Consider the following 14,237-nt stretch of genomic DNA (forward strand, 5'->3'; position numbering starts at 1 on the left):
ACAAGTTCCTGATATTTGTTCTACTTGTTGACTTTGGAAGATAACTATATTATTTTTACATAATTCATTTTTGTTTATTATTCAATAAACTTTTACCTGTGAAAATAAAGCAAAATGCTGCATATTTATATAATATGGTTTTATATTTGATGATTTTATATTTTGGGGAGAGAGCTAAGAGAGGGTATCATGTAGCCTAGACTGGTCTTGAACTCATGATTCCCCTGCTCCTACCTTTCAAAGACTGAGATTAGAGGTGGTTCTCTACAACATTTGGCTGATTGTTTTGTATTTTATTCATGTAAATCCTATGCCTGCCTGATTGTTTTCATGTAGTCTATGGGATAGATTTCAGAGCCTCTCCTATGCAAAGCAGGCACTCCAGCATTGAGCTACCTTCCAAATACTTGATACTGATTTCAATAGAGCATGTGAAGCAAGCATGCTATGTAACAGGCTTTATTTCCACACATGCATAGGATGCACTTCTAAGCTAGTTACTCCCTGCTACTGCCCATTCATTCTCCCTTACACATGTCTTTTACCTTCATTACCCCCTTCCCCTGCTAGGTTCCATATATGAAGAAAAACATGACAAGTGGCATTTTTTAGTTAGTATGATGACCTTTAGTTGCATTCATATTCATGAAAATATTGCAATTTCATTAATCTTAACTGTTACACTTTATGCTATTCTTTCTTAATTCACCTATTAATGGTTGTCTAGGCTGACTTAGTAACTGTAGGAAGTTCCACTATTAACAAGGTTATTGAGGTGTCTCTGATGCTGATTTTGATTTCTTTGTACATATACCCAGTAGGGAACACATCTGGATTACTCTTATATCACTCTTATAAGATGCCATGACCAAGGCAATTTATAAAAGAAAAAGTTTATTTGGGCCTATGGGTTCAGAGAGTTAAGGGCCGTAAGGGAAATAGAGCTATGGTTTGAATATGTTCCTCCAAATGTATGTTTCTTTAACGCTGTGTCCAATGAAAAAGTTTTAGGAGGTGTTTATGTCATGAGGATTTCTTCAGAAATATATTGTTGCTATTATAGAAAAAGCAATGGGCAGAACTTGAGCCTTTGGCCCTTGTGCCATCTAAGGAAACAAACATGCTACAATCCACAGACCAAGAGAAGCTAAGTAACAAGGAGAACTTAAAGGAACATATGGTAGCGAAGTGCTACACCTCTTTGGATCCTGCAGGCCACACATGCTTACATGCCCAGGAGCGATCTGGATTCGTGAATGAAACACACACGCACACACACACACGCACACACACACACACACATACACACACACACACACACATGTATGCACGCACACACAAACATACCACACACCACACACCACACACCAGTTAATTTTAAATGCCTTGGCTAGCTCAAAGGCTGGGCAGTTTTAATCTAATTTCCCATGGCTAGTATACATTTCCTCCTGTAACCTTGGCTGAACTCCCTCCTAAGTCTATATTTTATCTTTGTTGCCCTGGCTCCTTCTGGACAGCTCCCTAGACTTTACTGCTCAAGATGCTTCTGGGCAGCCATTCTGGGTGCCACATTCCTTTTCACCCACATTTCAGATAATTTTTTTCTTCGGCCATTCTAAATCTGATCTATCTCCCTCTGAATGATAGAAATACCCTCTGCTTCCTTCCAGTTCCTAGCCTGTACAAGTTCAAAGGACCTACCTCAGTCTACCTGCCTAGCCACTGGCCCTTGATCAACAAAAACCAATTGGGAACAAGGGCCTTCAAATTTGGGAATGCAGGTTTTCAATTTGGGGAGCTGGATTAATTCAAAGCATTAGGACCAATTTCCAGAATCTCAACATTTTTGTCCAAATTAAAAAGGTTCTTCTCTCAGACATAAATTGAGCATAACCATTTATGTAAATTACAATGTATAAGTTATAATTAATATCTAGCCCATCATACTTGTCAATTAGGTAAGTTCTCTAACATTTACATTAACTAAAGAGCTTATAATTGTATACTTGAAGTATATTTTGATTTTCACCTGTATCACTATCGGAAAAATTGTATTTTTAACTCTATATCATCTCTGTCAATGTTAAACAAGTTGAGTTTGATTATTAGACTATAATTATTCTGTAGAAGCAGTTGACTACCTAGACAGTTCCCTATTCCTCAAAACATCAGTGTATCCGACTGAATTACCTGGACTAACCCCTTTTCCCATGACTGAACTGCCTTGTGCACCCTTGGTGTGGCAGTATGTTCCTGGTCTTATTGTAGCTTATTATGCCATGTTTGTGTGTGTTTTATGTCCCTGGGAGGCCTGATCTTTTATGAGGGTATACGGAAGGGTATGGATCTGGGAGAGATGGGAATGTTGGAAAGAAGGGAAGAGGAAAAACTATTGTCAGGATGTAATATGTGAGAAAAAAAATAACAGTGCAAAAATGAAGAGATTCATTATAAACAAACTAGTAAAGAATTGAAGAATAGATTAGTTAATAGAAAAAAATTTATCTGAGATTAAATAGTATGTTTGAAAATATTCTGCCCAGTATTTTGTACTTTCAAATGAAGTTCATAAAGTGGGTAGAGAACAAACTTGGAAATTAGTATTAAGAAAAATACTTCAGCCAGGATTTCTAAGTAGAGAAAATTTGCTAAACTATAACTAAAAATATCTAGACAGAAAAACATCCTGTGGTAATTCATTTCTAAAAGAATGTTTTAAAATGTTTCTCAGAATAAAGGAAACTGACAGCAGATGGGAACACAGGTCATACAAAAAATGAAAATATTCCAAATGTCAAAACAAAAAATTGTATTTATATCTTTATTTTATAACATAATTTTTGTTAAGATAAAATTTAAAAACCATACTGCACACCATTAAGACATCTTGGAGTGAAATTTTCAATAGTGTTTAGCATATGCATAATATTGTGTAAAAAATTATCACAAAGCCTTCAAGAATATTTTTATCTCTCTAAAAATAAAACTTTGGATCTATAAAGTATTTACTTCAATCTATCCATCCTCTAAACTGTTGTGAATATTTCTGCATTTACTATGTCTATAAAATTGTCTATTTGAAACACTTTATCTAAATAGATATCTAAATGGAATCATATCCTATTTGGTCATTTTGATTTAGTATTATATTTATAGAAATCATTTATGCCATAATGCATAGCAGCATTCTATTCCTTTGATGGCTAGTACTACACTATTTTACAAATATTTCACAAAGTATCAACTGATCAACTGAATATTTGGCTAATTCTATCTTTTGGATAAAATGAACAATGTGGCTATGATAATTCATAATGCATAAGGTTTGATATGAATAAAATTTACAATTCTCTTGGGGTCCTTATACTTGAAAAGACAATATATTCTCTACATGGATCTTCAATACACATTTTGGATTATTTAGTTGGAGGGCCATTAAAAATTTCATAGATGTTTGTTAGGTTTGATTTATCCAGCATACTGTTTAAATCTATGCATTAGTGAAAATGTGGTACTGAAGCCAACTATTATATTTAGACTGTTTTTTTCTCCTTACAGTTCAGTCAGTTTGACTTCATGCATTTGAGCTCTACAGTTAGATCCATATATGTTTATTAGTGTCAGTGTCTTCTGAAGCATTTCTAACTATATAGTGTCTTTGTTTCTCATAACAGATTTATCTTATTTTCTTTGATATTACATTATTCTAGAAAAAATTAAATATATAGATATATATTTCTATCATATATTTTAATTTATCCATGTACTTGAATTTAAGCCTATTTACATTTCTGAGTTGACAATATATAATTAGAGTATGATTGCAAAAATTTATCTTATTCCTATTTGCTGTTGAATTGAAAATTTAATCTATTGATATTTAAACAGAATTACAGATAATGAAGGACTTCTGTTATTTTGATCTTTGCTTTTACTAACATCATTAAAATATGTCATCTAATTCCTTTTTAGAATTGTTTATTAGTTATTAATAAAAATATTAATTTATAATATTCTTGATTTATAACAAATTCAGAATTCATTAATTCATAATAATAACATACAAAAGTTTTCTCCAATGTGGTAGAAATTAAATCATAAATAGCTCAATGTAGCAAGAACTATGAACATACTCAAAGAAGTATTTAAAGGGACTATAAGAATAGAATAAAACCAGGTACATTAAAACTAATCAAAGAGAAAGTGGGGAAGAGCTTAAAACACATACACACAAAGGAAAATTTTCTGAACAGAAGACCAATGACTTATGCTCTAAGATCAAGAATCGAAATGGCGGCTGGTGGACCTGACACCAAGGAGCTCTTTCACCTGGACCAGCAGTAAGAGAGTATCCGGATCTGCCCCGAAAGGCTGTGCTCCTGGACCAGACGCCCGGACGCTCTGCCACCTGGACCAGCAGGTAACCTGGGGCACAGACCTAGTGAGGTTGTGCACTGAGTATTCAGAACGCAGGGAGCACTTGGTGGTTGTGCTTCTGGCAAAGGTTCCTTTCAGGCCCATAGTAAGGGAGTACCCAGATCTACTGATGTGCTCCCAGACCAGACACCCAGGCATCCTGCTACGTTGACCAGCAGATAACCTGGGGCACAGGCCTGGGGAGCCTGCGGCTTAAGCACCCAGAACACAGACAGTGCATGGATGCAGGGCTTATGGCAAAAGTTCCTTTCTGGCCCACAGTAGAGGAGTATCCAGATCCACAAGCCCAGAAAGGCTTTGCTGGCAGACCTGGGCCTGACACCAAGGAGCTCTTCCAAGCAGGTAACCTGGGGTATAAACCTAATGGGGTTGTGCAGTGAGTACCCAGAGAACAGAGAGCGCTTGGAGGCAGTGCCCAGGACCTTGTCAGATAGAATCCTGATCTGCCTGGGGAAGGTGGTTCTGAAATATTAGCTCCACAGGCGCTTTTACACCTAGACCAGAGGTGAACCTGACACAAAGGCCCAGGGAGGGCACACCATGAGTTCTGAGTGAGCAGAGAGTGCTGTACCCACTGGAAGAGGGTCTATTTTGGCCTGGAGAAAGAGCCAGATCTCCACCACTAGGATTCAGGACCAGTGGGCAAAGGGCCTGGCTCCCAGAGCAGCCTCACAAGAGCTCCCCAACCTGAGCCCACAAAGACAACTGAGTACCTAGAACCAGAACTCACTGCTCACCCACAAAAAAGCCGAACATTCAGAAGCAACTTTCTTCCTGAGCCCACGGGCCCTCAGATCCCTGGAGAGACAGGTGCCAGTCACTGACAACAAGACCACATATAACCACAGACAACAAGATGGCAAGAAGAAAACGAAAGAACTTAAGTATTGGAAAGCAAGACAACCTGGCAACATCAGAACCCAGCTCTCCCACCACAGCAAGCAGTGGATTGCCAAACACTCCAGAAAAGGAAGACTCAGACCTGGAATCATACCTCAAGATGATGATGGAGATCTTCGAGAAAAGCATGAATATCTCTCTTTAAAAAGTACGGGAGGAAAACCATAAACAAATAGAAGCTTTTAAAGAGAAAACACGAAAATCACTCAAAGAACTCAAAGAACTACAAGAAAACAACCAAAGAGATGAAGGAATTGAAAATGGAAATAGACACAATAAAGAAAACACAAAAAGAGACAACCTTGGAGATGAAAACCGAAAAAAGAAATCAGGAGTCACAGATGCAAGCATCTCCAATAGACTACAAGAGATGGAAGAAAGAATCTCAGGGGCTTAAGACAACATTGAAAACATAGATAAAACATTCAGAGAAGATGCAAAAAACCAAAAAGCTCCTAAACCAAAATGTCCAGGAGATCCAGGACACAATGAGAAGACCAAACCTAAGAATAATAGGAATAGAAGAGGGCGAAGAATATCAACTAAGAGGCACAGTAAATATCTTCAACAAAATCTTAGAAGAAAACTTCCCTATCCTTAAGAATTAAATGACCATGAGCATTAAAGAAGCCTACAGAACTACAAATAGATTGGACCAGAAAAGAAATTCTTCCAGACACATAATGGTCAAAACACCAAGCATTCAAAACAAAGAAAGAATACTAAAAGCAGTAAGGGAAAAAGGTCATGTAATATATAAAGGCAAACCAATTAGGATTACTCCTGACTTCTGAACAGAGACTATGAAAGCTAAAGAATCTGGATAGACATCATACAGACCCTAAAAGAGCACAAATGTCAGCCCAGGCTACTATACCCAGAAAAACTCTCAATCACCATAGATGGAGAGACCAAGATATTTCAGGACAAAACTATATTTACACAATATCTAAGCACAAATCTAGCTCTAAAAAGAATAGTAGATAGAAAACACAACATGAGGAGGGAAACTACATCCTAGAAAAAGGAAGAAAAGAACTAAGCAAGAAAACCAAAAGAAGAAAGACACAGACATAATTCTAGCTCTAGAAGCAAATATAGCAGGAAATAGCAACCACTGTTCCTTAATATATGTTAATATTAATGGACTCAATTCCCCAATAAAGAGACTGGGTATATAAACAGAATCCAGCATTTTACTGCATACAGGAAACTCATCTCAGAGACAGACAGACACTATCTCAAAGTAAAAAGCAGGGAAAAAAACCTTCCAAGCAAACAACCCCAAGAAACAAGCTGGAGTGGCTATTCTAATATCGAATAAAGTAGATTTTCAACCAAAAGTTGTCAAAAAAAAAAAAAAAAAAAAAGATAAGGAGGGACACTTTCTACTTGTTATAGTGAAAATTTATCAGGATGAATTCTCAATCCTTAACGTATATGCTCCAAACACAAGAGCACCAGTATTCATAAAAAAAAACCCTACTAAAGCTCAGAAAGTAAATAGCACCATGCACAATAATGGTGGAAGACTTCAACACCCCACTCTCATCAATGAACAGATCATGGGACCAGAAACTGAACAGAGGATGCAATGAAACTAGTAGAGGTTATGAACCAATTTAAATGTATAGACATCTACAGAATATTTCACCCTAAAAAAAAAAAAATACTGTCTTCTCAGCACCTCATGGCACCTTCTCCAAAATTGAGCATATAGTCAGTCACAAAACAAGATGTAAGATGATTGAAATATTCCCATGCATCCTATCAGATCACTATAGACTAAGACTGCTCTTTAATAACAACAAAAATAACAAAAATGTGTATACACATAAAAGCTGAACAATGGTCTACTCAACAATAGCATGGTCTAAGAAGAAATAAAGAAAGAAATTAAAGATTTTCTGGAAATTAATAAAATAAAAGCACAACATACCCAAACTTATGGGATGCAATGAAAGCAGTACTCAGAAGAAATATCATAGCTCTGAGTGCCTCCAGAAAGAAACTGGAGAGAATATACACTAGCAACTGGACAGGACAGTTGAAAGCTCTAGAACAAAAAGAAGCAGATACACCCAAGAGGAGCAGATTGCAACAAATAATCAAACTCACAGGAGAAATTAACCAAATAGAAATAAAAAAAGAACCATTTAAAGGATTAACTAAACCAAGAGCTGGTTCTTTGAGAAAATTAACAAGACTGATAAACCCCTTAGCCAGACTAACTAGAAGGCAAAGAGAGAGTATCCAAATTAACAGAATCAGAAATGAATGTGGAGACATAACAAATGAAACTGAGGAAATTCAAGAAATCATCAGATCCTACTTCAAAAACTTATAATCTACAAAACTGGAAACTCTGGAAGAAATGGATGAATTGCTAAACAGATACCAGTTACCAAAGTTAAATGAAGATGAAGTAAACCATCTATATAATCTCATAACACCTAAAGAAATAGAAGCAGTAATCAAAAGCTTCCCAAAAACAAAACAAAACAAAACAAAAGGACTAAATGGGTTCAGTACAGAATTCTATCAGACAATTATTGACAACCTAATGCCAATACTTTCCAAACTATTTCACAAAATAGAGTCAGATAGAACACTACCCAACATATTTTTCAAAGCTACAATCGTCAGTACTAAACCATACAAAGACCCTACAAGGAAAGAGAACTTCAGAAAAATCTCCCTTAGCAACACTGATGCAAAAAACCTCAACAAAATTCTCACAAACCTAATCCAAGAACACATCAAAATGATCATTCACCATGATCAAGTAGGCTTCATCCCTGAGATGCAGAGATGATTTAATATCCGGAAATCCATCTACGTAATCCAACATATAAACAAACTGAAAGAAAAAAAAAACTACATGGTCATCTCACTAGATGCTGAGAAAGCATCTGACAAAATTCAACACCCCTTCATGTTAAAAGTCTTGGAAAGAACAGGAATCCAAGACCCATACCTAAACATAATAAATAAAAACAATATACAGCAAACCAATAGCCAACACCAAACTTAATGGTGAGAAACATGAAGCTATCCCACTAAAATCAGGGACTAGACAAGGCTGCCCACTCTCCCCCTACCTATTCAACATAGTACTGGAAGTCCTGGCCAGAGCAATTAGACAGCAAAAGGAAATCAAAGGGATACAATTCAGAAAGGAAAAAGTAAAAATATCACTATTTGTAGATGACATGATAGTATAATTAAATGACCAGGAAAGTTCCTCCAGAGAACTTTTACAGCTGGTAAACAACTTCAGCAAAGTGGCTGAATATAAAATCAAATCAAACTAATCAGTTGCCTTCTTCTACTCAAAGGACAAACATGCTGAGAAAGAAATTATGGAAAACATACCCTTCACAATAGTCACAAACAATATGAAATACCTTGTTATGACTTTAACTAAGCAAGTGAAGGAAGGACCTGTATGAAAAGAACTTCAAATCTCTGAAAAAGGAAATTGAAGAATATCTCAGATGATGGAAAGATCTCCCATGCTCATGGATTGGAACAGTCAACATTGTGAAAATGGCCATCTTACTAAAGCAATCTACAGATTCAATGCAATCACCATCAAAATTCCAACTCAATTCTTCATAGTGTTAAAAAGAGCAATTTGCAAATTCATCTGGAATAACAAAAAAACTAGACTATCGAAGTCTATTGTCAACAACAAGAAAACATCTGCGGGAATCACCATCCCTCACCTCAAGCTATATCACAAGGCAATTGTGTTAAAAACCACATGGTACTGGTACAGAGATAGGCAGATTGATCAATGGAACAGAATAGAAGATCCAGAAATAAACCCTCACACATATGGTCACTTGATTTTGGACAAAGAAGCTAAAAACATTCAATGAAAAAAGGACAGCCTCTCCAACAAAAAGTTGGCTCAACTGGCACTCAGCATGCAGAAGAATGAAAATAGACCCTTTCTTATCTCCTTGTACAAAACTCATGTGCAAGTGTATCAAAGATCTCCATATTAAACCAAGTACACTGAAACTATTAGAAGACAAAGTAGGGAAAACATTAGAAAACATAGGCACGGGGGACATTTTCTTGAACAGAACACCAATGGCTTGTGGTCTAAGACCAAAGAGTGAGAAATGGGACTTAATGAGATTGCACAGTTTCTGAAAGGCTAAGGACACTGCCAAGAAAACAAAATGGCCGCAAAGAGATTGGGAATAGATCTTTACCAACCCCACATCTGATAGAGATCTAATATTTAATATATACAAAAAACTCAAGAAGTTAGACTCCAGAAAATCAAACAGTCCTTTGAAAAAATGGGGTACAGAACTAATCAAAAAATTCTCTATTGAGGACTATGGATTGGCTGAGAAGCATCTAAGGAAGTGATCAACATCCCTAGTCATCAGGGAAATGCAAATCAAAACAACCCTGAGATTTCACCTCACATCAGTCAGAATGGCTAAGATCAAAAACTCAGATGACAGCAGATGCTGGTGAGGATGGGAAGAAAGAGGAACATTCCTCCATTGGTGGTGGGGTTATAAGCTGGTACAACTACTCTGGATATCAGTTTGGTGGTTCCTCAGAAAATTGGACATAGTTCTACCTAAGACCCAGTTATTCCACTTCTAGGCATATACCCCAGAGATGCTCCAACATACAATAAGGACCCATGCACCACAATGTTCATAGCAACCCTATTTTAATAGCCAGAAGGTGGAAAGAACCCAGATGTCCTTCATTAAATGAATGGATACAAAAATTGTGGTATATTTACACAATGGAGTACTACTCAGCTATTAGAAACAATTACTTTATGAAATTCCTAGGAAAATGGATGCAGCTAGAAAATATCACCCTGAGTGAGGTAACCCAGTCACAAAAGAACAGACATATTATGCAGTCACTGATAAGTGGATACTACCCCAGAAATCTCTGAAAACCCCAGAAATAACTCACAGGCCATACGAAGAAAAACAAAGGCCAAAAAGTGAAAGCCTCAGTCCTTCTTAGGAAAAGAAATAAGTGTAACACCCTCTCAGAGTGTGGTACACCTGGACCTTAAAGCATTAATAATCCAAGTGCTAAGAATATAGCCTTGTGGCAATTTTTAGTATTCAAAAATTATTATGTTTAATCTATACACACCAAGAAAACTCTGACTGTTTCCATGTTACATTCTGTTCTACATGTACTTTATACATATGGTAACTAATAAGATTTCAATGCATACTATCAAACTTCTAAAAAAATTAAGTACTGACAAAAATATCTTCATATAGTGTTATGTCAAAATGCCCTTAAAATATATACATATATCTCTCTTTTATAAAAAAATAAAGTTGTAGGAAAAAAAAATCAAAATGGCACCTCATGTAATAGCAAAGCTTCAGTAATACAAAGGACACTGTCAATGGGACAAAATAGCAAACAACAAATTGGAAAAAGATTTTTATCAGTCCTACATTCAGTAGAGGGCTAATATCAAATATATACAAAGAACTCAAGGTATTAGACTCCAATAAATCAAATAACCTATCAAAAAAAATGGGGTATACTGCTAAACAAAGAATTCTCACCTGAGCAATTGCAAATGGATAAGAAGTTCCTAAAATCAGTTTTAGCATCCTTAGTTATCAGGGAAATGTGAATCAAAACGACCCTAAGATTCTACTTCACCCTAGTCAGAAGAGCTAAAATAAAATACTCAGGTGACAGTAGATCTGGGTGAGGATGTGGGGAAAGAGGAACATTGCTGGTATGATGGCAAGCTGGTACAACTACTCTGGAAATCAGTCTGGCGGTTCCTCAGAAAATTGGACTTCATACTACCTGAGGTCCCACCTATACCACTCCTGAGCATATACACAAAAGAAGCTCCAACATCCAACAAGGACACATGCTCCACCATGTTCTTAGTAGCCTTATTTATTTATTTATTTCCAGCCAGAATCTGGAAAGAACCCAGGTGTTCTTAACAGAGGAATAAACACAGAAAATGTGGTACATTTACACAATAAAGTACTACTCAGCTATTAAAAACAATGAGTCCCTGACATTCTTAGGCAAATTTTGGAACTTGAAACTTTCATCCTGAGTGAGGTAACCCAGTCACAAAAGAACACACATGGTATGCACTCACTGATAAGTGGATATTATCCCAAAAGCTCAGACTATTCAAGAAACAATTCACAGACCTGATGAAGCTCAAAAAGAAGGAAGGCCAGAATATGGATGCTTCAGTCTTTTTTAGAAGGAAGAACAAAATACTTATGAGAGGAAATACAGGGATAAATAGAGGAGCAGGGACTGAAGAAAATATCACCAAGAGACTGCCTCACCTGAGGATCCATCCCATATGCAGCCACCAAACCCAGTCACTATTGCTGATGCCAAGTAGTGCTTACTGGCAGAAGCCTCATATAGATGCTATGCCAGAGCCACACTGATACAGATGAGTATGCTTGCAGCTAACCATCAGACTGAGCATGGGGACCCCAATGGAGGAGCTTGAAAAAGGACTGAGGAGCTGAAATGGTTTGCAACCCCATGGAAAGAACAATATCAACCAACCAGTCTCCCCAGAGCTCCCAGGGACTAAAACACCAACCAATGAGTACACATGGCTCTAGTTGCATATGAAGCAGAGGATAACTTTGTCTGGCATCAATGGGAGGAGAGGCCTTTGGTCCAGTGAAGGCTTGTTTGTCCAGTGTAGAGAACTGCTAAGGTGCTGAGGTTGGCTAGGAGTGGGAGCATCTTCATGGAAACAAGGGGAGGAGGAGGGAGTATGTGAGTGAGAGGAAAGGGGATAACATTTGAAATATAAATACAGAGAATATCCAATAAGAATGATAAAAAGAATAACTTGAATGATTTTATTACAAGTAAAGAAAAAGGAAAGAATAATTAAGTAATGAAGTAAATATTGACAATACTGTTGTACCCACCAGCTCTAACTCTGAGAAGCTACCTCATGATGGGAATAAGGCAATGGATACATCACAGACTGAGACATCTAGACTGAGCAACAATTAACATTCTCTTTCTATAAGCTACTTATCTCAGTTCATTTTAATAATGGAAAGATTATTGACACCTACAGTAGCATTTTTTTCTCACAGTAGAATCGAAGTAATCAACAGGGAAAGACTGATGAAATCGCCACTTGCTGTTAAAGTCAGTAGGCTGAAAGTTGAATGAAAGCTATGTGTCCATGCATTTTAAAATATTTGACAAAATTATTTATTACTTACAAAGAGGAATATTTTTAAGTGGAGGCACTTGGAAAATACTTCTATCCAAGTCATTAAAACTAACACAGTCATTTGGGAACAGGCTGACATCATGTGCTTTTCAAAAAAGATCCATTGAGAAGAATTCACCATTGCTTCAGCAACATTCTTGCCAAAAGTGCATATCCTGAATCTAATCATGAGGAAACATCAGACAAATCAAAGTTGAAGAACATTCTAAAAAGCAGCTGACTTGAAATCTTCAAACATTCAAGGTCAAGAAACACAAAGAAAGACTGAAGAACTATTGCAAATTAGACACTAAAAAGATGTGACAACTAAATGTAATGCAGGATCTTGGATTTGATTTGGAGTGGGAACAATCAATAACTACACAGGAATTTATTAGGACAATTGATTAAAAGGATAAGATGACAATATTGTATTAATATCAAATTTCCTGTTTTATAATTATAATAAGCTTATGTAAGAGAATGTTCTTGTACTTAGGATATGCACACTAATGTAGTTAATCATAGAGTAACAAGATATTTTATTTTTATTTTAAAAATTCCCAGGGGAAAATACGCACAGAAAAAGACAAAAATAGAAAGAGATAGAATATGTAAGATATGAAGAATTGATGGAAATCAGTGACAGTCTATGTGAGAATATATTAAAATATTTTAAACTTTTCTATACAGTTGCAATTACAGTGGATGATGGTTCTGTTATGTCATAATGAAACAAGGCAGATATTCACCTTTTCACTTGAAACAAATAAGTCACAATATATGTAAAACCGCAGCTTTCAAACCATGAAATAACAAATGGAACAATATAGCAATTCATGAAGAAGGGAGAACTGCCTCTGAAGACATTTTCTAGAACATGAAGGAGTGAAGTGGTAATTAACGAAGACTATCGATTTTCTTGAATGCATATTAATATGAAACTAGGAAAGCTAGTGTAATCTGTGTTGAGTGACAATGCTCTAAAGGACAAAAGGTCTCCTGAATATCCATCTCAAATCCTCAGCTGAACACCAATGACAGAACCTATGAACACAATTACCTAAGAATGGAGAAAGAGAAGCCAAATGAACAAAGGGAAAACTCTCAACTTCCCTCACTTTTTAACCAGAGTATAAAAGTTCATAGTGTACAGGAATATTGTGACAGTGTTGGAAACAGGCCATCTCCACATTAACACTACTATAGTTCCATCTAACAAGGTTCAAAGGGTGTTGCAAATAGATCAGATGGTTTTCAAATAACTGTTTCCCAGGAAAAAAGCTAAAAAAAAAGTGTGTATTAATATAACAATAACCAACACTCCAATACATTAAAAGGAAAAATGCTTATCATACAACAAAAGAAATGGAAGACATGCCAGGAAATTGAAGAATGATAAAAACAAAGAGAAAATCTAATCAATAGAAACTGATGCATAAATGACATGAATAATAAGCTAAATGGAAAAGGACATTAAAAGTTATTATAATTATATTCCATTTGTCCAAGGGGGTATCAGAAATACTGCAAATGTCAGAGACAAGGAAGACATTTTAAACTCCAAATTGATCTGGTAGATATAAGCTGCAATATGTGAGATGAGAAGTTCATTTAATGGAATTAAAAGCAGATTCAATTCTATAGAAGA

The sequence above is a fragment of the Micromys minutus genome, assembly GCF_963924665.1.
Source record: "Micromys minutus genome assembly, chromosome: 1".
NCBI lineage: Eukaryota > Metazoa > Chordata > Mammalia > Rodentia > Muridae > Micromys > Micromys minutus.